A 24,076-nucleotide genomic window follows, 5' to 3' on the forward strand; every position below is an offset into this window, starting at 1 on the left:
ACCCAAAGTTCTAAAAAGGACCAGAAGCCCGAAAAAGACCACAAGCCCGAAAAAGGACCCAAGCCCGAAAAATGAACCTAAGCCTGAAAAAGGACCCCAAGCCCGAAAACGGACCTCAAGTTCGTAAAAGGACCCCAAGCCCGAAAAAGGACCCCACGCCCGAAAATGGACCATATGCCGGAAAAAGGACCACAAGGCTACAAGCTTGAAAGAGGACCCCAAGCCCGAAAAGGACCCCAAGCCTAAAAAAGGACCCCAGCCCGAAAAAGCACCAAGCCCGTAAAAGGACCCCTAGTTCTAAAAAGGACCACAAGCCCGAAAAAGACCACAAGCACGAAAAAGGACATCAAGTCCGAAAAAGGACCCCAAGCTCGAAAAAGGACCCCAATCCCGAAAAAGGTCCCCACGCCCGGGAAAGACTGTATGCGGGAAAAAGGGCCACAACACTACAAGCTTGAAAGAGGATCCCAAGCCCGAAAAGGACCCCAAGCCTGAAAAAGCACCCCAAGCCCGAAAAAGCACCCTAAACCCGTAAAACGACCCCGAGTTCTAAAAAGGACACCAAGCTCGAAAATGACCACAAGCCCGAAAAAGGACCCCAAGTCCGAAAAAGGTCCTCAAGCCCGAAAAAGGACCACAAGCCCAAAAAATGAGCGTAAGCCCCAGAAAGGACCAGAAGCCCGAAAAAGAACCCCAAGCTCGTAAAAGGACCCCGAGCCTGAAAAAGGACCCCAAGTCCGAAAAAGGACCCTAAGCGCGAAAGAGACCACAAGCCCAAAAAAGTACCTCAAGCACGAAAAGGAATTCAAGCCCGAAAAAGGACCCCAATCCCGAAAAAGAACCCAAGCCCGAAAAAGAGCCCCAAGCCCGAACTCAAGTTCGAAAAAGGACCCCAAGTCCGAAAAAGGACCATATGCCGGAAAAGGACCACAAGACTACCAGCTTGAAAGAGGATCCCAAGTCCGAAAAGGACTTCAAGCCCGAAAAAGGAGCAAAAGCCCGAAAAAGGGGCCCAGTCCCGAAATGGACCCCAAGCCTGAAAAAGCACCCCAAGCCCGTAAAAGGACCCCAAGTTCTAAAATGGACCCAGAGACCGAAAAAGACCCCAAGACCGAAAAAGGACCCCAAGCCCGAAAAGGACCACAAGCCCGAAAAAGAAACATATTCTGGAAAATGGACCACAAGACTACAAGCTTGAAAGCGGACCCCAAGCCCGAAAAAGGGGCCCAATCCCGAAAAAGGACCCCAAGCCCGAAAAAGGACCCCACGCCCGAAAAATGACCATATGCCGGAAAAAGGACCACAACACTACAAGCTTGAAAAAGCACCCCAAGCCCGAAAAAGCACCCCAAGCCCGTAAAAGGACCCCTAGTTCTAAAAAGGACCCCAAGCCCGTAAAAATACCCAAAGTTCTAAAAAGGTCCCCAAGCCCGAAAAAGGACCCCAAGCCCGAAAAATGAACGTAAGCCCGAGAAAAGACCAGAAGCCCGAAAAAGGACCCCAAGTTCTTAAAAGGACCCCGAGCCTGTAAAAGGACCTCAAGCACGAAAAGGAGTTCAAGCCCGAAAAAGACCCCAATCCCGAAAAAGAACCAAAGCCCGAAAAAGAGCCCCAAGCCCGAAAAAGGATCTCAAGTTCGAAATAGGACCCCAAGTCCGAAAATGGACCATATGCCGGAAAAAGGACCACAAAACTACAAGCTTAAAAGAGGATCCCAAGCCCGAAAAGGACCCCAAGCCCGCAAAAGGAGCAAAAGCTCGAAAAAGGGGCCCAATCCTGAAATGGACCACAAGCCTGAAAAGCACCCTAAGCCCGAAAAAGGACCCCAAGCCCGAAAAATGAACCTAAGCCTGAAAAAGGACTCCAAGCCCGAAAACGGACCTCAAGTTCGTAATAGGACCCCTAGCCCGAAAAGGGACCCCAGCCCGAAAAAGCACCAAGCCCGTAAAAGGACCCCAAGTTTTAAAAAGGAGCACAAGCCCGAAAAAGACCACAAGCACGAAAAAGGACATCAAGCCCGAAAAAGGACTCCAAGCCCGAAAAGGACCCCAAGCCGGAAAAAGGACCCCACGCCCGAATATGGACCATATGCCGGAAAAAGAACCACAACACTACAAGCTTGAAAGAGGATCCCAAGCCCGAATAGGACCCCAAGCCTGAAAAAGCACCCCAAGCCCGAAAAAGCACCCCAAGCCCGTAAATGGACCCCAAGTTCTAAAAAGGACCCCAAGCGCGAAAAAGACCACAAGCCCGAAAATGGACCCCAAGTCCGAATAAGGTCCCCAAGCCCGAAAAAGGACCCCAAGCCCGAAAAATGAACGTAATTCCGAGAAAGGACCAGAAGCCCGAAAAAGGACCCCTAGTTTGTAAAGGGACCCCGAGCCTAAAAAAGGACCCCAAGTCCGAAAATGGACCCCAAGCGCGAAAAAGACCACAAGCCCAAAAAACTACCTTAAGCACGAAAAGGACTTCAAGCCCGAAAAAGGACCCCAATCCCGAAATAGAACCCAAGCCCGAAAAAGAGCCCCAAGCCCGAAAAAGGATCTCAAGTTTGAAAAAGGACCCCAAGTCCGAAAAAGGACCAAATGCCGGAAAAAGGACCACCAGACTACAAGCTTGAAAGAGGATCCCAAGCCGGAAAAGGACCCCAAGCCCGAAAAAGGAGCAAAAGCTCGAAAAAGGAGCCCAATTCCGAAATGGACCCCAAGCCTGAAAAAGCACCCCAAGCCCGAAAAAGGACCCCAAGCCCGAAGAAGGACCATAATCCAGAAAGAGGACCACAAGACTACAAGCTTGAAAAAGGACCGCAAGCCCGAAAAAGGACCCCAAGCCCGAAAAAGGACCCAAAGCTCGAAAAAGGACCCCAAGCCCGAAAAAGGACCCTACGCCCGAAAAAGGACCATATGCCGGAAAAGGTAGCACAAGACTACTAGCTTGAAAGAGGATCCCAAGCCCGAAAAAGGGGCCCAATCCCGAAAAAGGACCCCTAGTCCGAAAAAGGTCCCCAAGCCCGAAAAAGGACCACAAGCCCGAAAAATGAGCGTAAGCCGAGAAAGGACCAGAAGCCCGAAAAAGGACCCCAAGTTCGTAAAAGGACCCCGAGCCTGAAAAAGGACCCCAAGTACGAAAAAGGACCCCAAGCGCTAAAGAGACCACAAGCCCAAAAAAGTACCTCAAGCACGAAAAGGACTTCAAGCCCGAAAAAGGACCCCAATCCCGAAAAGGAACCCAAGCCCGAAAAAGCGCTTCAAGCCCGAAAAATGATCTCAAGCTCGAAAAAGGACCCCAGGTCCGAAAAAGGACCATATGCCGGAAAAAGGACCACAAGACTACAAGCTTGAAAGAGGATCCCAAGCCCGAAAAGGACCCCAAGCCCGGAAAACGAGCACTAGCTCGAAAAAGGGGCCCAATCCCGAAAAAAGACCCCAAGCCTGAAAAAGCACCCCAAGACCGAAAAGCACCCCAAGTTCGTAAAAGGACCCAAAGTTTTAAAAAGGACCACAAGGAAAAGGATCTCAAGTTCGAAAAAGGACTCCAAGTCCGAAAAAGGACCATATGCTGGAAAATGGACCACAAGACTACAAGCTTGAAAGAGGATCCCAAGCCCGAAAAGGACCCCAAGCCCGAAAAAGGAGCAAAAGCCCGACAAAGGGGCCCAATCCCGAAAAAAGACCCCAAGCCTGAAAAAGCACTCCAAGCCCGAAAAAGCACCCCAAGTTCGTAAAAGGACCCAAAGTTCTAAAAAGGACCACAAGGAAAAGGATCTCAAGTTCGAAAAAGGACTCCAAGTCCGAAAAAGGACCATATGCTGGAAAATGGACCACAAGACTACAAGCTTGAAAGAGGACCCCACGCCCGAAAAGGACCCCAAGCTTAAAAAAGGACCCCAGCCCGAAAAAAGCACCAAGCCCGTAAAAGGACCCCAAGTTCTAAAAAGGACCACAAGGAAAAGGATCTCAAGTTCGAAAAAGGACTCCAAGTCCGAAAAAGGACCATATGCTGAAAAATGGACCACAAGACTACAAGCTTGAAAGAGGATCCCAAGCCCGAAAAGGACCCCAAGCCCGAAAAAGGAGCAAAAGCCCGACAAAGGGGCCCAATCCCGAAATGGACCCCAAGCCTGAAAAAGCACCCCAAGCCCGCAAAAGGACCCCAAGTTCTAAAATAGACCCCAAGCCTGAAAATGACCCCAAGACCGAAAAAGGACCCCAAGCCCGAAGAAGGACCATAAGCCAGAAAAAGGGCCACAAGACTACAAGCTTGAAAAAGGACCCCAAGCCCGAAAAAGGCCACCAAGCCCGAAAAAGGACCCAAAGCCCGAAAAAGCACCCCAAGCCCGAAAAGGACCACAAGCCCGAAAAAGACCACAAGCCCGAAAAAGCACCCCAAGCCCGAAAAGGACCACAAGCCCGAAAAAGACCACAAGCCCGAAAAAGGACCCCACGCCCGAAAAATGAACCTAAGCCTGAAAACGGACCTCAAGTTCGTAAAAGGACCCCAGGCCCGAAAAATGACCCCACGCCCGAAAATGGACTATACGCCGGAAAAAGGACCACAAGACTACAAGCTTGAAAGAGGATCCCAAGCCCGAAAAGGACCCCAAGCCCGGAAAACGAGCACTAGCCCGAAAAAGGGGCCCAATCCCGAAAAAAGACCCCAAGCCTGAAAAAGCACCCCAAGCCCAAAAAAGCACCCCAAGTTCGTAAAAGGACCCAAAGTTCTAAAAAATACCCCAGCCCGAAAAAGACCACAAGCCCGAAAAAGGACCCAAGCCCGAAAAATCAATCTAAGCCTGAAAAAGGACCTCAAGCCCGAAAAAGGACCATATGCCGGAAAAAGGACCACAAGACTACAAGCTTGAAAGAGGACCCCACGCCCGAAAAGGACCCCAAGCTTAAAAAGGACCCCAGCCCGAAAAAGCACCAAGCCCGTAAAAGGACCCCAAGTTCTAAAAAGGACCACAAGGAAAAGGATCTCAAGTTCGAAAAAGGACTCCAAGTCCGAAAAAGGACCATATGCTGGAAAATGGACCACAAGCCTACAAGCTTGAAAGAGGATCCCAAGCCCGAAAAGGACCCCAAGCCCGAAAAAGGAGAAAAGCTCGAAAAGGAGCCCAATCCAGAAATGGACCCCAAGCCTGAAAAAGCACCCCAAGCCCGAAAAAGGACCCCAAGCCCGAAGAAGGACCATAATCCAGAAAGAGGAACACAAGACTACAAGCTTGAAAAAGGACTGCAAGCCCGTAAAAGGACCCCAAGCCCGAAAAAGGACCAAAAGCCCGAAAAAGGACACCAAGCCCGAAAAGGACTACAAGCCCGAAAAATAAACCTAAGCCTGAAAAAGAACCCCAAGCCCGAAAAAGACCACAAGCCCGAAAAAGGACCCCAAGCCCGAAAAAGGACCCCACGCCCGAAAAAGGACCATATGCCAAAAAAAGGACCACAAGGCTACAAGCTTGAAAGAGGACCCCAAGCCCGAAAAGGACCCCAAGCCTAAAAAAGGACCCCAGCCCGAAAAAGCACCCCAAGCCCGTAAAAGGACCCCAAGTTATAAAAAGGAGCACAAGCCCGAAAAAGACCACAAGCACGAAAAAGGACCCCAAGTCCGAAAAAGGACCACAAGCCCGAAAAAGGACCCCACGCCGGAAAAATGAACATAAGCCCGATAAAAGACTCCAAGCCCGAAATAGGACCCCAAGTTCGTAAAAGGACCCCAAGCCTCAAAAAGACCCCAAGTCCGAAAAAAATACCCCAAGCCCGAAAAAGGACCCCACCGCCGAAAAAGGACCATATGCCGGAAAAAGGACCACAACACTACAAGCTTGAAAGAGGATCCCAAGCCCGAAAAGGACCCCAAGCCCGAAAAAGGAGCACAAGCCCGAAAAGGACCCCAAGCTTGAAAAAGGACACCAAGTTCGTAAAAGGACCCCAAGCTCAAAAAAGGACCCCAAGTCCGAAAAAGTACCCCAAGCCGGAAAAAGGACCCCACGCCCGAAAAAGGACCATATGCCGGAAAAAGGACCACAACACAACAAGCTTGAAAGAGGATCCCAAGCCCGAAAAAGGACTCCAAGTTCGTAAAAGGACCCCAAGCCTGAAAAAAGACCCCAAGTCCGAAAAACTACCCCAAGCCCGAAAAAGGACCCCACGCCCTTAAAAGGACCATATGCCGGAAAAAGGACCACAACACTACAAGCTTGAAAAAGCACCCCAAGCCCGAAAAAGCACCCCAAGCCCGTAAAAGGACCCCAAGTTCTGAAAATGACCCCAAGCCCGTAAAAATACCCCAAGTTCTAAAAAGGACCCCAAACCCGAAAAAGACCACAAGCCCGAAAAAGGACCCCAAGCCAGAAAAAGGTCCCCAAGCCCGAAAAAGGACCCCAAGCCCGAAAAATGAACGTAAGCCCGAGAAAGGACCAGAAGCCCGAAAAAGGACCCCAGGTTCGTAAAAGGACCCCGATCCTGTAAAAGGACCCCAAGTCCGAAAAAGGACCCCAAGCCCGAAAAAGACCACATGCCCAAAAAAGTACCTCAAGCACGAAAAGGACTTCAAGCCCGAAAAAGGACCCCAATCCCGAAATAGAACCCAAGCCCGAAAAAGAGCCCCAAGCCCGAAAAAGGATCTCAAGTTTGAAAAAGGACCCCAAGTTCGAAAATGGACCATATGCCGGAAAAAGTACCACAAAACTACAAGTTTGAAAGATGATTCCAAGCCCGAAAAGGACCCCAAGCCCGAAAAAGGAGCAAAAGCTCGAAAAAGGGGCCCAATTCAGAAATGGACCCCAAGCCTGAAAAGCACCCCAAGCCCGAAAAAGGACCCCAAGCCCGAAGAAGGACCATAAGCCAGAAAAAGGACCACAAGACTACAAGCTTGGAAAAGGACCCCAAGCCCGAAAAAGGACACCAAGCCCGAAAAAGGACCCAAAGCCCCAAAAACGACCCCAAGCCCGAAAAGGACCACAAGCCCGAAAAAGACCACAAGCCCGAAAAAGGACCCCACGCCCGAAAAAGGACCATATGCCGGAAAAAGTACCACAAGACTACAAGCTTGAAAGAGGATCCCAAGCCCGAAAAGGACTCCAAGCCCAAAAAGGACCCCAAGCCCGGAAAACGAGCACTAGCCCGAAAAAGGGGCCCAATCCAGAAAAAGGACCCCAAGCCTGAAAAAGCACCCCAAGCCCGAAAAAGCACCCCAAGTTCGTAAAAGGACCCAAAGTTCTAAAAAGTACCCCAGCCCGAAAAAGACCACAAGCCCGAAAAAGGATCCAAGCCCGAAAAATTAATCTAAGCCTGAAAAAGGACCCCAAGCCCGAAAACGGACCTCAAGTTCGTAAAAGGACCCCAAGCCCGAAAAAGGACCCCACGCCCGAAAAAGGACCATATGCCGGAAAAAGGACCACAAGACTACAAGCTTGAAAGAGGACCGCACGCCCGAAAAGGACCCCAAGCTTAAAAAAGGACCACAGCCCGAAAAAGCACCAAGCCCGTAAAAGGACCCCAAGTTCTAAAAAGAACCATAAGCCCGAAAAAGACCACAAGCACGAAAAAGGACCCCAAGCCCGAAAAATGAAGCTAAGCCCGATAAAGGACTCCAAGCCCGAAAAAGGACCTCAAGTTCGTAAAAGGACCCCAAACCTGAAAAAGAACCCCAAGTCCGAAAAAGTACCCCAAGCCCGAAAAAGGACCCCACGCCCGAAAAAGGACCATATGCCGGAAAAAGTACCACAACAGTACAAGCTTGAAAGAGGATCCCAAGCCCGAAAAGAACCCCAAGCCTGAAAAAGCACCCCAAACCCGAAAAAGCACCCTAAGCCCGTTAAAGACGCCAAGTTCTAAAAAGGACCCCAAGCCCGAAAAAGACCACAAGCCCGAAAAATGACCCCAAATCCGAAAAAGGTCCCCAAGCCCGAAAAAGGACCACAAGCCCGAAAAAGACCACAAGCCCGAAAAAGCAACATGTGCTGGAAAATGGACCACAAGACTACAAGCTTGAAAAAGATCCAAAGCCCGTAAAAGGGGCCCAATCCGGAAAAAGGATCCCAAGCTTGAAAAAGGACCCCACGCCCGAAAAAGTACCATATGCCGCAAAAAGGACCACCAGACTACAAGCATGAAAGAGGATCCCAAGCCTGAAAAGGACCCCAAGCCTGAAAAAGCACCCCAAGCCCGAAAAAGGACCCCAAGCCAGAAAAATGAACCTAAGCCCAAAGAAGGACCACAACCCCGAAAAAGGACCCCAAGTTCGTAAAAGAACCCCAAGCCCGAAAAAGGACCCCAAGTCCAAAAAAGGACCGCAGGCCCGAAAAAGAACCAAAGCCCGAAAAAGAACCCCAAGCCCGAAAAAGGACCCCAAGGCCGAAAAAGGACCCCAAGCCAGAAAAATGAACCTAAGCCCAAAGAAGGACCACAACCCCGAAAAAGGACCCCAAGTTCGTAAAAGAACCCCAAGCCCGAAAAAGGACCCCAAGTCCAAAAAAGGACCGCAGGCCCGAAAAAGAACCACAAGCCCGAAAAAGCACCCTAAGCCCGTAAAAGGACCCTAGTTCTAAAAAGGACCCCAAGCCCGAAAAAGACCACAAGCCCGAAAAAGGAACCTAAGCCCGAAAAAGGTCCCCAAGCCCGAAAAATGAACGTAAGCCCAAAGAAGGACCAGAAGCCCGAAAAAGGACCCCAAGTTCGTAAAACGCCCCCGACCCAGAAAAAGGACCCCAAGTCCGAAAAAGTACCCCACGCGCCAAAAAGACCACAAGCCCAAAAAAATACCTCAAGCACGAAAAGGACTTCAAGCCCGAAAAAGGACCCCATTCCCGAAAAAGAACCCAAGCCCAAAAAAGAGACCCAAGCCCGAAAAAGGATCTCATGTTCGAAAAAGGACCCCAAGCCCGAAGAAAGACCATAAGCCAGAAAAAGGACCACAAAACTACAAGCTTGAAAGAGGACACCAAGTCCAGAAAAGGACCCCAGGCCTGCAACAGGACCCCAAGCCCGAAAAAGCACCACAAGACTACAAGCATGAAAGAGGATCCCAAACCCGAAAAGCACCCCAAGCCCGTAAAAGGACCCCACGTTCTAAAAAGGACCCCAAGCCCGAAAAAGACCCAAAGCCCGAAAAAGGACACGAAGCTTGAAAATGACCAAAAGCCCGAAAAAACACCCTAAGCCCGAAAAGGACCCCAAGCCTGAAAAAGCACCACAAGCCCGAAAAAGCACCCTAAGCCCGTAAAAGGACCCTAGTTCTAAAAAGGACCCCAAGCCCGAAAAAGACCACAAGCCCGAAAAAGGAACCTAAGCCCGAAAAAGGTCCCCAAGCCCGAAAAATGAACGTAAGCCCAAAGAAGGACCAGAAGCCCGAAAAAGGACCCCAAGTTCGTAAAACGCCCCCGACCCAGAAAAAGGACCCCAAGTCCGAAAAAGTACCCCACGCGCCAAAAAGACCACAAGCCCAAAAAAATACCTCAAGCACGAAAAGGACTTCAAGCCCGAAAAAGGACCCCATTCCCGAAAAAGAACCCAAGCCCAAAAAAGAGACCCAAGCCCGAAAAAGGATCTCATGTTCGAAAAAGGACCCCAAGCCCGAAGAAAGACCATAAGCCAGAAAAAGGACCACAAAACTACAAGCTTGAAAGAGGACACCAAGTCCAGAAAAGGACCCCAGGCCTGCAACAGGACCCCAAGCCCGAAAAAGCACCACAAGACTACAAGCATGAAAGAGGATCCCAAACCCGAAAAGCACCCCAAGCCCGTAAAAGGACCGCACGTTCTAAAAAGGACCCCAAGCCCGAAAAAGACCCAAAGCCCGAAAAAGGACACGAAGCTTGAAAATGACCAAAAGCCCGAAAAAACACCCTAAGCCCGAAAAGGACCCCAAGCCTGAAAAAGCACCACAAGCCCGAAAAAGGAACCTAAGCCCGAAAAAGGTCCCCAAGCCCGAAAAAGGACCCCAAGCCCGAAAAATGAACGTAAACCCGAGAAAGGACCAGAAGCCCAAAAAAGGACTCCGAGCCTGAAAAAGGACCCCAAGTCCGAAAAGGGACCCCAAGCGCGAAAAAGACCACAAGCCCAAAAAGTACCTCAAGCACGAAAAGAACTTCAAGCCCGAAAAAGGACCCCAATCCCGAAAAAGAACCCAAGCCCGAAAAAGAGCCCCAAGTCCGAAAAAAAATCTCAAGCTCGAAAAAGGACCCCAGGTCCGAAAAAGGACCATATGCCGGAAAAAGGACCACAAGACTACAAGCTTGAAAGAGGATCCTAAGCCCGAAAAGGTCCCCAAGCCCGAAAAAGGAGCACAAGCCCGAAAAAGGGGCCTAATCCCGAAGTGGACCCCAAGACTGAAAAAGCACCCCAAGCCCGAAAAGCACCCCAAGCCCGAAAAAGGACCCCAAGCCCGAAGAAGGACCATAAGCCAGAAAAAGACCACAAGAATACAAGCTTGAAAAAGGACCCCAAGCTCGAGAAAGGACCCCAAGCCCGAAAAAGGACCCCAAGCCCGAAAAGGACCACAAGCCCGAAAAACGACCCCAAGCCCGAAAAAGGACACCAAGCCCGAAAAAGGACCCCAAGCCCGAAAAGGACCACAAGCCCGAAAAATAAACCTAAGCCTGAAAAGGACCCCAAGCCCGAAAAGGACCCCAAACCCAAAAAAGGACCACAAATCTCAAAAAAGGTCCCCCAGCCCGAAAAAGGACCCAAAGCCCGAAAAAGACCACAAGCACGAAAAAGGACCCCAAGCCTGAAAAGCACCCCAAGCCCGAAAAAGTACGACAAGCTCAAAATAGGACCCCAAGCCCGAAAAAGGACCACAACCCAGAAAAAGGACCACAAGCCCGAAAAAGGACCACAAGCCCGAAAAAGGAACATAAGCCCGAAAAACGACCCCAAGCCCGAAAAAAGACCACAAGCCCGTAAAAGACCCCAAGCCCGAAATAGGACCCTAATCCCAAAAAAGAACCCAAGCCCGAAAAAGAGCCCCCAGCCCGAAAAAGGATCTCAAGTTCGAAAAAAGACCCCAAGCCCGAAAAAAGACCCCAAGCCCGACAAAAGACCCCAAGCCCGAAAAAGTACCTCAAGCCCGAAAATGACTCCAACACCGAAAAAGGACCCTAATCCCGAAAAAGAACCCAAGTACGAAAAAGAGCCGAAGCCCGAAAAAAAGCCCCAAGCACAAAAAAGGATCTCTAGTTCGATAAAGGATCCCAGGCCCGAAAAAGAGCCGAAGCCCGAAAAAAACCCCAAGCACAAAAAAGGATCTCTAGTTCGATAAAGGATCCCAGGCCCGAAAAAGGTCCCCAAGCCCGAAAAAGGACCCCAAGCCCTAAAAAGGACCATAAGCCGGAAAAAGGACCACAAGACTACAAGCTTGAAAGAGGACCCCAAGCCGGTAAAGGACCACAAGCCCGGAAAAGGACCCCAAGCCCGAAAAAGCACCCCAAGCCTGCAAAAGGGCCCCTAGCCCGAAAAAGCACCACAAGACTACAAGCTTGAAAGAGGATCCCAAGCCCGAAAAGCACCCCAGGCCCGCAAAAGGACCCCAAGTTCTAAAAAGGACCCCAAGCCCGAAAAAGGACACGAAGCTTGAAAATGACCACAAGCCCGAAAAAGAACCCTAAGCCCGAAAAGGGACCCTAAGCCCGAAGAAGGACCATATGCCGGAAAAAGGACCACAAGACTACAAGCTTAGCTTGAAAGAGGATTCCAAGCCCGAAAAGGACCCCAAGCCCGAGAAAGGAGCACAAGCCCGAAAAAGAAGCCCAATCCCGAAAAAGGACCACAAGCCTGAAAAAGCACCCCAAGCCCGTAAAAGGACCCCAAGTTCTAAAAAGAACCCCAAGCCCGAAAAGGACCCCAAGACCGACAAAGGACTCCAAGCCCGAAAAAGACCACCAGCCCGAAAAAGGACCCCAAGCACGAAAAAGGACCCTAAGCCCGAAAAAGGACCAGAAGCCGGAAAACGGACCTCAAGTTCGTAAAAGGACCCCAAGCCTGAAAAAGACCATAATCCCGAAAAAGGACCACACGCCCGAAAAAGGACCCCACGCCCGAAAAAGGACCATATGCCGGAAAAAGTACCACAAGACTATAAGCTTGAAAGAGGATCCCAAGCCCGAAAAGGACCCCAAGCCCTTAAAAGGAGCACAAGCCCAAAAAAGAGCCCAATCCCGAAAAAGGACCCCAAGCCTGAAAAAGCAGCCCAAGCCCGAAAATGCACACTAAGCCCGTAAAAGGACCCCAAGTTCTAAAAAGGACCCCAAGCCCGAGAAAGACCCCAAGACCGAAAAAGGACCCCAAGCACGAAAAAGACCACAAGCCTGAAAAAGGACCCCAAGCCCGAAAAATGAACCTAAGCCTGAAAACGAACCCCAAGTTCGTAAAAGGACCGCAAGCCCGAAAAAGGACCCCACGCGCGAAAAAGATATAGTCCGGAAAAAGGACCACAAGACTACAAGCTTGAAAGAGGATCCCAAGCCCGAAAGGACCCCAAGCCCGAAAAACGAGCACTAGCCCGAAAAAGGGGCCCAATCCCGAAAAAAGACCCCAAGCCTGAAAAAGCACTTCAAGCCCGAAAAAGCACCCCAAGCCCGTAAAAGGACCCAAAATTCTAAAAATGACCCCAAGCCCGAAAATGACCACAAGCCCGAAAAAGGACCACAAGCCCGAAAAATGCACCTAAGCCTGAAAAAGGACCCCAAGCCCGAAAACGGACCTCAAGTTCGTAGAAGAACCCCAAGCCCGAAAAAGACCACAAGCCCGAAAAAGGACCCCAAGCCCGAAAAAGGACCCAAAGCCCGAAAAAGGACCCCAAGCCCGAAAAATGAACCTAAGCCCGAAAAAGGAACCCAAGCTTGAAAAAGCACCCCAATCTAGTAAAAGCACCCCAAGCCCGTAAAAGGACCCCAAGTTCTAAAAAGGACCCCAAGCCCGAAAAAGACCACAAGCCCAAAAAAGGACCCCAAGCCCAACAAATTATCGTAAGCCCGAGAAAGGACCAGAAGCCCGAAAAAGGACCCCAAGTTCGTAAAAGGACCCCGAGCCTGAAAAAGGACCCCAAGTCCGAAAAAGGACCCCAAGCGCGAAAAAGACCACAAGCCCGAAAAAGGACTTCAAGCCCGAAAAAGAACCCCAAGCCCGAAAGAGAGCCCCAAGCCCGAAAAAGGATCTCAAGTCCGAAAAAGGACCATATGCCGATAAAAGGACCACAAGACTACAAGCTTGAAAGAGGATCCCAAGCCCGAAAAGGACCCCAAGCCCGAAAAAGGAGCACAAGCCCGAAAAAGGGGCATAATCCCGAAGTGGTCCCCAAGACTGAAAAAGCACCCCAAGCCCGAAAAGCACCCCAAGCCCGAAAAAGGACCCCAAGCCCGAAGAAGGACCATAAGCCAGAAAAAGACCACAAGAATACAAGCTTGAAAAAGGACCCCAAGCCCGAAAAAGGACCCCAAGCCCGAAAAAGGACCCCAAGTCCGAAAAGGACCACAAGCCCGAAAAATAAACCTAAGCCTGAAAAAGGACATCAAGCCCGAAAAAGACCCCAAACCCGAAAAAGAACCCCAAGCCCGCAAAAGGACCCCAAGCTCGAAATAGGACCCCAAGCCCGAAAAGCACCCCAAGCCCGAAAAAGGACCCCAAGCCCGAAGAAGGACCATAAGCCAGAAAAAGACCACAAGAATACAAGCTTGAAAAAGGACCCCAAGCCCGAAAAGGACCCCAAGCCCGAAAAAGGAGCACAAGCCCGAAAAAGAGCCCAATCCCGAAAATGGACCCCAAGCCCGAAAAATGAACCTAAGCCCGAAAAGGGACCACAAGTCCCAAAAAGTACCCCAAGCCAGAAAAAGCACACCAAGCCCGTAAAAGGACCCCAAGTTCTAAAAAGGACCCCAAGTTCTAAAAAGGACCCCAATCCCGAAAAAGACCACAAGCCCGAAAAAGGACCCCAAGCCCGAAAAAGGACCCCAATCCCGAAAAATGAACCCAAGCCCGAAAAAGGTCCCCAAGCCCGAAAAAGGACCCCAAGCCTGAAAAAGTACCTCAAGCCCGAAAATGACTCCAACACCGAAAAAGGACCCTAATCCCGAAAAAGAACCCAAGTCCGAAAAAGAGCCGAAGCCCGAAAAAAGCCCCAAGCACAAAAGAGGATCTCTAGTTCGATAAAGGATCCCAGGCCCGAAAAAGGTCCCCAAGCCCGAAAAAGACCACAAGCCCGAAAAGGACCGCAAGCCCGAAATATGAACGTAAGCCCGAGAAAGTACCAGAAGCCCGAAAAAGGACCCCAAGCCCAGTAAAGTACCTCAAGCTCGAAAAAGACCCCAAGCCCGAAAAAGGACCCCAAGTTCGAAAAAGACTCCAATATTCAAAAAGAACCCCAAACCCAGAAAAGGACCACAAATCTCAAAAATAGTCCCCCAGCCCGAAAAAGGACCCAAAGCCCGAAAAAGACCACAAGCCCGAAAAAGGACCCCAAGCCTGAAAAGCACCCCAAGCCCGAAAAAGTACGACAAGCTCAAAATAGGACCCCAAGCCCGAAAAAGGACCACAACCCCGAAAAAGGACCACAAACTCGAAAAAGGACCACAAGACCGAAAAAGGACCATAAGCCCGAAAAACGACCCCAAGCCCGAAAAAAGACCACAAGCCCGTAAAAGACCCCAAGCCCGAAATAGGACCCTAATCCCAAAAAGGAACCCAAGCCCGAAAATGAGCCCCAAGCCCGAAAAAGGATCTCAAGTTCGAAAAAAGACCCCAAGCCCGAAAAAAGACCCCAAGGCCGAAAAAGTACCTCAAGCCCGAAAATGACTCCAACACCGAAAAAGGACCCTAATCCCGAAAAAGAACCCAAGTACGAAAAAGAGCCGAAGCCCGAAAAAAAGCCCCAAGCACAAAAAAGGATCTCTAGTTCGATAAAGGATCCCAGGCCCGAAAAAGGTCCCCAAGCCCGAAAAAGGACCCCAAGCCCTAAAAAGAACCATAAGCCGGAAAAAGGACCACAAGACTACAAGATTGAAAGAGGACCCCAAGCCGGAAAAGGACCACAAGCCCGAAAAAGGACCCCAAGCCCGAAAAAGCACCCCAAGCCTGCAAAAGGGCCCCAAGCCCGAAAAAGCACCACAAGACTACAAGCTTGAAAGAGGATCCCAAGCCCGAAAAGCACCCCAGGCCCGTAAAAGGACCCCAAGTTCTAAAAAGGACCCCAAGCCCGAAAAAGGACACGAAGCTTGAAAATGACCACAAGCCCGAAAAAGAACCCTAAGCCCTAAAAGGGACCCTAAGCCCGAAGAAGGACCATATGCCGGAAAAAGGACCACAAGACTACACGCTTGAAAGAGGATTCCAAGCCCGAAAAGGACCCCAAACCCGAAAAAGGACCCCAAGCCCGAAAAAGGAGCCCAAGACCGAAAAAGGACTCCAAGCCCGAAAAAGACCACCAGCCCGAAAAAGACCACCAGCCCGAAAAAGGACCCCAAGCACGAAAAAGGACCCTAAGCCCGAAAAAGGACCCCAAGTTCTAAAAAGAACCCCAAGCCCGAAAAGGACCCCAAGACCGAAAAAGGACTCCAAGCCCGAAAAAGACCACCAGCCCGAAAAAGACCACCAGCCCGAAAAAGGACCCCAAGCACGAAAAAGGACCCTAAGCCCGAAAAAGGACCAGAAGCCCGAAAACGGACCTCAAGTTCGTAAAAGGACCCCAAGCCTGAAAAAGACCATAAGCCCGAAAAATGACCACAAGCCCGAAAAAGGACCCCACGCCCGAAAAAGGACCATATGCCGGAAAAAGTACCACAAGACTATAAGCTTGAAAGAGGATACCAAGCCCGAAAAGGACCCCAAGCCCGCAAAAGCGCCCAATCCCGAAAAAGGACCCCAAGCCTGAAAAAGCAGCCCAAGCCCGAAAAAGCAGCCCAAGCCCGAAAAAGCACACTAAGCCCGTGAAAGGACCCCAAGTTCTAAAAAGGACCCCAAGCCCGAGAAAGACCCCAAGACCGAAAAAGGTCCCCAAGCCCGAAAAAGGACCCCAAGCCTGAAAAAGCAGCCCAAGCCCGAAAAAGCAGCCCAAGCCCGAAAAAGCACACTAAGCCCGTGAAAGGACCCCAAGTTCTAAAAAGGACCCCAAGCCCGAGAAAGACCCCAAGACCGAAAAAGGACCCCAAGCCCGAAAAAGACCACAAGCCCGAAAAAGGACCCAAGCCCGAAAAATGAACATAAGCCTGAAAACGGACCTCAAGTTCGTAAAAGGACCGCAAGCCCGAAAAAGGACCCCACGCCCGAAAATGATATAGTCCGGAAAAAGGACCACAAGACTACAAGCTTGAAAGAGGATCCCAAGCCCGAAAAGGACCCCAAGCCCGAAAAACGAGCACTAGCCCGAAAAAGGGGCCCAATCCCAAAAAAAGACCCCAAGCCTGTAAAACCACCCCAAGCCCGAAAAAGCACCCCAAGCCCGTAAAAAGACCCAAAGTTCTAAAAATGACCCCAAGTCCGAAAATGACCACAAGCCCGAAAAAGGACCACAAGCCCGAAAAATGCACCTAAGCCTGCAAAAGGACCCCAAGCCCGAAAACGGACCTCAAGTTCGTAAAAGGACCCCAAGCCCGAAAAAGACTACAAGCTCGAAAAAGGACCCCAAGCCCTAAAAAGGACCCCAAGCCCGAAAAATGAACCTAAGCCCGAAAAAGGACCCCAAACCCAAAAAAGCACCCCAATCCCGTAAAAGCACCCCAAGCCCGTAAAAGGACCCCAAGTTCTAAAAAGGACCCCAAGCCCGAAAAAGAAACCAAGCCCGAAAAAGGACCCCAAGCCCGAAAAAGGACCCCAAGTCCGAAAAAGGACCAGAAGCCCGAAAAAATACCTCAAGCACGAAAAGAACTTCAAGCCCGAAAAAGAACCCAAGCCCAAAAAAGAGACCCAAGCCCGAAAAAGGATCTCATGTTCGAAAAAGGACCCCAAGCCCGAAGAAATACCATAAGCCAGAAAAAGGACCACAAAACTACAAGCTTGAAAGAGGACACCAAGCCCGGAAAAGGACCCCAGGCCTGCAACAGGACCCCAAGCCCGAAAAAGCACCACAAGACTACAAGCATGAAAGAGGATCCCAAACCCGAAAAGCATCCCAAGCCCGTAAAAGGACCCAAGTTCTAAAAAGGACCCCAAGCCCGAAAAAGACCACAAACCCGAAAAAGGACCCTAAGCCCGAAAAAGGTCCCCAAGCCCGAAAAATGTCCCCAAGCCCGTAAAAGGACCCCAAGCTCTAGAAAGGACCGCAAGCCCGAAAAAGACCCAAAGCCCGAAAAAGCACACGAAGCTTGAAAATGACCACAAGCCCGAAAAAGGACCCTAAGCACGAAAAGGACGCCAAGCCTGAAAAAGCACCCCAAGCCCGAAAAAGCACCCCAAGCCCGTAAAAGGACCCAAGTTTTAAAAAGGACCCCAAGCCCGAAAAAGACCACAAGCCCGAAAAAGGACCCTAAGCTCGAAAAAGGTCCCCAAGCCCGAAAAATGTCCCCAAGCCCGTAAAAGGACCCCAAGCTCTAGAAAGGACCGCAAGCCCGAAAAAGACCCAAAGCCCGAAAAAGCACACGAAGCTTGAAAATGACCACAAGCCCGAAAAAGGACCCTAAGCCCGAAAAGGACTCAATGCCTGAAAAAGCACCCCAAGCCCGAAAAAGCACCCCAAGCCTGTAAAAGGACCCAAGTTCTAAAAAGGACCCCAAGCCCGAAAAAGACCACAAGCCCGAAAAAGGACCCTAAGCCCGAAAAAGGTCCCCAAGCCCGAAAAAGGTCCCCAAGCCCGAAAAAGGACCCCAAGCCCGAAAAATGAACGTAAGCCCGAGAAAGGACCAGAAGCCCGAAAAAGGACCCCAAGTTCGTAAAAGGACTCCGAGCCTGAAAAAGGACCCCAAGTCCGAAAAAGGACCCCAAGCGCGAAAAAGACCACAAGCCCAAAAAGTACCTCAAGCACGAAAAGAACTTCAAGCCCGAAAAAGGACCCCAATCCCGAAAAAGAACCCAAGCCCGAAAAAGAGCCCCAAGTCCGAAAAAAGATCTCAAGCTCGACAAAGGACCCCAGGTCCGAAAAAGGACCATATGCCGGAAAAAGGACCACAAGACTACAAGCTTGAAAGAGGATCCCAAGCCCGAAAAGGACCCCAAGCCCGAAAAAGGAGCACAAGCTCGAAAAAGGGGCCCAATCCCGAAGTGGACCCCAAGACTGAAAAAGCACCCCAAGCCCGAAAAGCACCCCAAGCCCGAAAAAGGACCCCAAGCCCGAAGAAGGACCATAAGCCAGAAAAAGACCACAAGAATACAAGCTTGAAAAAGGACCCCAAGCCCGAAAAAGGACCCCAAGCACGAAAAAGGACCCCAAGCCCGAAAAGGACCACAAGCCCGAAAAATAAACCTAAGCCTGAAAAAGGACATCAAGCCCGAAAAAGACCCCAAACCCGAAAAAGAACCCCAAGCCCGCAAAAGGACCCCAAGCTCGAAAAAGGACCCCAAGCCCGAAAAAGGACCACAAGCCCGAAAAACGACCCCAAGCCCGAAAAAGGACACCACGCCCGAAAAAGGACCCCAAGCCCGAAAAAGGACCACAAGCCCGAAAAATAAACCTAAGCCTGAAAAAGGACCCCAAGCCCGAAAAGGACCCCCAACCCAAAAAAGACAACAAATCTCAAAAAAGGTCCCCCAGCCCGAAAAAGGACCCAAAGCCCGAAAATGACCACAAGCCCGAAAAAGGACCCCAAGCCTGAAAAGCACCCCAAGCCCGAAAATTACGACAAACTCAAAATAGGACCCCAAGCCCGAAAAAGGACCACAACCCCGAAAAAGGACCACAAGCCCGAAAAAGGACCACAAGCCCGAAAAAGGACCATAAGCCCGAAAAACGACCCCTAAGCCCGAAAAGGACGCCAAGCCTGAAAAAGCACCCCAAGCCCGTAATAGGACCCAAGTTCTAAAAAGGACCCCAAGCCCGAAAAAGACCACAAGCCCGAAAAAGGACCCTAAGCCCGAAATAGGTCCCCAAGCCCGAAAAATGTCCCCAAGCCCGTAAAAGGACCCCAAGCTCTAAAAAGGACCGCAAGCCCGAAAAAGACCCAAAGCCCGAAAAAGCACATGAAGCTTGAAAAAGCACACGAAGCTTAAAAATGACCACAAGCCCGAAAAAGGACCCTAAGCCCGAAAAGGACCCCAAGCCTGAAAAAGCACCCCAAGCCCGAAAAAGCACACCAAGCCCGTAAAAGGACCCAAGTTCTAAAAAGGACCCCAAGCCCGAAAAAGACCACAAGCCCGAAAAAGGACCCTGAGCCCGAAAAAGGTCCCCAAGCCCGAAAAAGGTCCCCAAGCCCGAAAAAGTCCCCAAGCCCGAAAAAGGACCCCAAGCCCGAAAAACGAACGTAAGCCCGAGAAAGGACCAGAAGCCCGAAAAAGGACCCCAAGTTCGTAAAAGGACTCCGAGCCTGAAAAAGGACCCCAAGTCCGAAAAAGGACCCAAGCGCGAAAAAGACCACAAGCCCAAAAAGTACCTCAAGCACGAAAAGAACTTCAAGCCCGAAAAAGGACCCCAATCCCGAAAAAGAACCCAAGCCCGAAAAAGAGCCCCAAGTCCGAAAAAAGATCTCAAGCTCGAAAAAGGACCCCAGGTCCGAAAAAGGACCATATGCCGGAAAAAGGACCACAAGACTACAAGCTTGAAAGAGGATCCCAAGCCCGAAAAGGACCCCAAGCCCGAAAAAGGAGCACAAGCTCGAAAAAGGGGCCCAATCCTGAAGTGGACCCGAAGACCGAAAAAGCACCCCAAGCCCGAAAAGCACCCCAAGCCCGAAATAGGACCCCAAGCCCGAAGAAGGACCATAGGCCAGAAAAAGACCACAAGAATACAAGCTTGAAAAAGGACCCCAAGCACGAAAAAGGACCCCAAGCCCAAAAAGGACCACAAGCCCGAAAAATAAACCTAAGCCTGAAAAAGGACATCAAGCCCGAAAAAGACCCCAAACACGAAAAAGAACCCCAAGCCCGCAAAAGGACCCCAAGCTCGAAAAAGGACCCCAAGCCCGAAAAAGGACCACAAGCACGAAAAACGACCCCAAGCCCGAAAAAGGACACCACGCCCGAAACAGGACCCCAAGCCCGAAAAAGGACCACAAGCCCGAAAAATAAACCTAAGCCTGAAAAAGGACCCCAAGCCCGAAAAGGACCCCAAACCCAAAAAAGGACCACAAATCTCAAAAAAGGTCACCCAGCCCGAAAAAGGACCCAAAGCCCGAAAAAGACCACAAGCCCGAAAAAGAACCCCAAGCCTGAAAAGCACCCCAAGCCCGAAAATTACGACAAGCTCAAAATAGGACACCAAGCACGAAAAAGGACCACAACCCCGAAAAAGGACCACAAGCCCGAAAAAGGACCACAAGCCCGAAAAAGGACCATATGCCCGAAAAACGACCCCAACCCGAAAAAAGACCACAAGCCCGTAAAAGACCCCAAGCCCGAAATAGGACCCTAATCCCAAAAAAGAACCCAAGCCCGAAAAAGAGCCCCAAGCCCGAAAAAGGATCTCAAGTTCGAAAAAAGACCCCAAGCCCGAAAAAAGACCCCAAGCCCGAAAAAGTACCTCAAGCCCGAAAATGACTCCAACACCGAAAAAGGACCCTAATCCCGAAAAAGAACCCAAGTCCGAAAAAGAGCCGAAGCCCGAAAAAAGCCCCAAGCACAAAAGAGGATCTCTAGTTCGATAAAGGATCCCAGGCCCGAAAAAAGTCCCCAAGCCCGAAAAAGGACCCCAAGCCCTAAAAAGGACCATAAGCCGGAAAAAGGACCACAAGACTACAAGCTTGAAAGAGAGCCCCAAGCCGGAAAAGGACCACAAGCCCGAAAAAGGACCCCAAGCCCGAAAAAGCACCCCAAGCCTGCAAAAGGGCCCCAAGCCCGAAAAAGCACCACAAGACTACAAGCTTGAAAGAGGATCCCAAGCCCGAAAAGCACCCCAGGCCCGTAAAAGGACCCCAAGTTCTAAAAAGGACCCCAAGCCCGAAAAAGGACACGAAGCTTGAAAATAACCACAAGCCCGAAAAAGAACCCTAAGCCCGAAAAGGGACCCTAAGCCCGAAGAAGGAACATATGCCGGAAAAAGGACCACAAGACTACAAGCTTGAAAGAGGATTCCAAGCCCGAAAAGGACCCCAAGCCCGAAAAAGGAGCACAAGCCCGAAAAAGGAGCCCAATCCCGAAAAAGGACCACAAGCCTGAAAAAGCACCCCAAGCCCGTAAAAGGACCCCAAGTTCTAAAAAGAACCCCAAGCCCGAAAAGGACCCCAAGACCGAAAAAGGACTCCAAGCCCGAAAAAGACCACCAGCCCGAAAACGGACCCCAAGCACGAAAAAGGACCCTAAGCCCGAAAAAGGACCAGAAGCCCGAAAACGGACCTCAAGTTCGTAAAAGGACCCCAAGCCTGAAAAAGACCATAAGCCCGAAAAATGACCCCAAGCCCGAAAAAGGACCCCACGCCCGAAAAAGGACCATATGCCGGAAAAATTACCACAAGACTATAAGCTTGAAAGAGGATCCCAAGCCAGAAAAGGATCCCAAGCCCGAAAAAGGAGCACAAGCCCGAAAAAGAGCCCAATCCCGAAAAAGGACCCCAAGCCTGAAAAAGCAGCCCAAGCCCGAAAAAGCACACTAAGCCCGTAAAAGGACCCCAAGTTCTAAAAAGGACCCCAAGCCCGAGAAGGACCCCAAGACCGAAAAAGGACCCCAAGCCCGAAAAAGACCACAAGCCCGAAAAAGGACCCCAAGCCCGAAAAATGAACATAAGCCTGAAAACGGACCTCAAGTTCGTAAAAGGACCGCAAACCCGAAAAAGGACCCCACGCCCGAAAAAGATATAGTCCGGAAAAAGGTCCACAAGACTACAAGCTTGAAAGAGGATCCCAAGCCCGAAAAGGACCCCAAGCCCGAAAAACGAGCACTAGCCCGAAAAAGGGGCCCAATCCCGAAAAAAGACCCCAAGCCTGAAAAAGCACCCCAAGCCCGAAAAAGCACCCAAGCCCGTAAAAGGACCCAAAGTTCTAAAAATGACCCCAAGCCCGAAAATGACCACAAGCCCGAAAAAGGACCACAAGCCCGAAAAATGCACCTAAGCCTGAAAAAGGACCCCAAGCCCGAAAATGGACCTCAAGTTCGTAAAAGGACCCCAAGCCCGAAAAAGACCACAAGCCCGAAAAAGGACCCCAAGCCCGAAAAAGGACCCCAAGCCCGAAAAAGGACCCCAAGCCCGAAAAAGGACCCCAAGCCCGAAAAATGAACCTAAGCCCGAAAAAGGAACCCAAGCCTGAAAAAGCACCCCAATCCCGTAAAAGCACCCCAATCCCGTAAAATGACCCCAAGTTCTAAAAAGGACCCCAAGCCCGAAAAAGACCACAAGCCCGAAAAGGGACCCCAAGCCCGAAAAATGAACGAAAAATCCCGAAAAAGGACCACAAGCCTGAAAAAGCACCCCAAGTTCGTAAAAGGACCCCAAGTTCTAAAAAGAACCCCAAGCCCGAAAAGGACCCCAAGACCGAAAAAGGACTCCAAGCCCGAAAAAGACCACCAGCCCGAAAAAGGACCCCAAGCACGAAAAAGGACCCTAAGCCCGAAAAAGGACCAGAAGCCCGAAAACGGACCTCAAGTTCGTAAAAGGACCCCAAGCCTGAAAAAGACCATAAGCCCGAAAAATGACCCCAAGCCCGAAAAAGGACCCCACGCCCGAAAAAGGACCATATGCCGGAAAAATTACCACAAGACTATAAGCTTGAAAGAGGATCCCAAGCCCGAAAAGGATCCCAAGCCCGAAAAAGGAGCACAAGCCCGAAAAAGAGCCCAATCCCGAAAAAGGACCCCAAGCCTGAAAAAGCAGCCCAAGCCCGAAAAAGCACACTAAGCCCGTAAAAGGACCCCAAGTTCTAAAAAGGACCCCAAGCCCGAGAAGGACCCCAAGACCGAAAAAGGACCCCAAGCCCGAAAAAGACCACAAGCCCGAAAAAGGACCCCAAGCCCGAAAAATGAACCTAAGCCTGAAAACGGACCTCAAGTTCGTAAAAGGACCGCAAACCCGAAAAAGGACCCCACGCCCGAAAAAGATATAGTCCGGAAAAAGGTCCTCAAGACTACAAGCTTGAAAGAGGATCCCAAGCCCGAAAAGGACCCCAAGCCCGAAAAACGAGCACTAGCCCGAAAAAGGGGCCCAATCCCGAAAAAAGACCCCAAGCCTGAAAAAGCACCCCAAGCCCGAAAAAGCACCCAAGCCCGTAAAAGGACCCAAAGTTCTAAAAATGACCCCAAGCCCGAAAATGACCACAAGCCCGAAAAAGGACCACAAGCCCGAAAAATGCACCTAAGCCTGAAAAAGGACCCCAAGCCCGAAAATGGACCTCAAGTTCGTAAAAGGACCCCAAGCCCGAAAAAGACCACAAGCCCGAAAAAGGACCCCAAGCCCGAAAAAGGACCCCAAGCCCGAAAAAGGACCCCAAGCCCGAAAAAGGACCCCAAGCCCGAAAAAGGACCCCAAGCCCGAAAAATGAACCTAAGCCCGAAAAAGGAACCCAAGCCTGAAAAAGCACCCCAATCCCGTAAAAGCACCCCAAGCCCGTAAAATGACCCCAAGTTCTAAAAAGGACCCCAAGCCCGAAAAAGACCACAAGCCCGAAAAGGGACCCCAAGCCCGAAAAATGAACGTAAGCCCGAGAAAGGACCAGAAGCCCGAAAAAGGACCCCAAGTTCGTAAAAGGACCCCAAGTTCGTAAAAGGACCCCGAGCCTGAAAAAGGACCCCAAGTCCGAAAAAGAACCCCAAGCGCGAAAAAGACCACAAGCCCAAAAAAGTACCTCAAGCACGAAAAGGACTTCAAGCCCGAAAAAGGACTTCATGCCCGAAAAAGAACCCCAAGCCCGAAAGAGAGCACCAAGCCCGAAAAAGGATTTCAAGTTCGAAAAAGGACCCCAAGTCCGAAAAAGGACCATATGCCGGAAAAAGGACCACAAGACTACAAGCTTGAAAGAGGATCCCAAGCCCGAAAAGGACCCCAAGCCCGAAAAAGGAGCACAAGCCCGAAAAAGAG

This window comes from Topomyia yanbarensis, chromosome 3 (genome assembly GCF_030247195.1).
Source record: "Topomyia yanbarensis strain Yona2022 chromosome 3, ASM3024719v1, whole genome shotgun sequence".
NCBI lineage: Eukaryota > Metazoa > Arthropoda > Insecta > Diptera > Culicidae > Topomyia > Topomyia yanbarensis.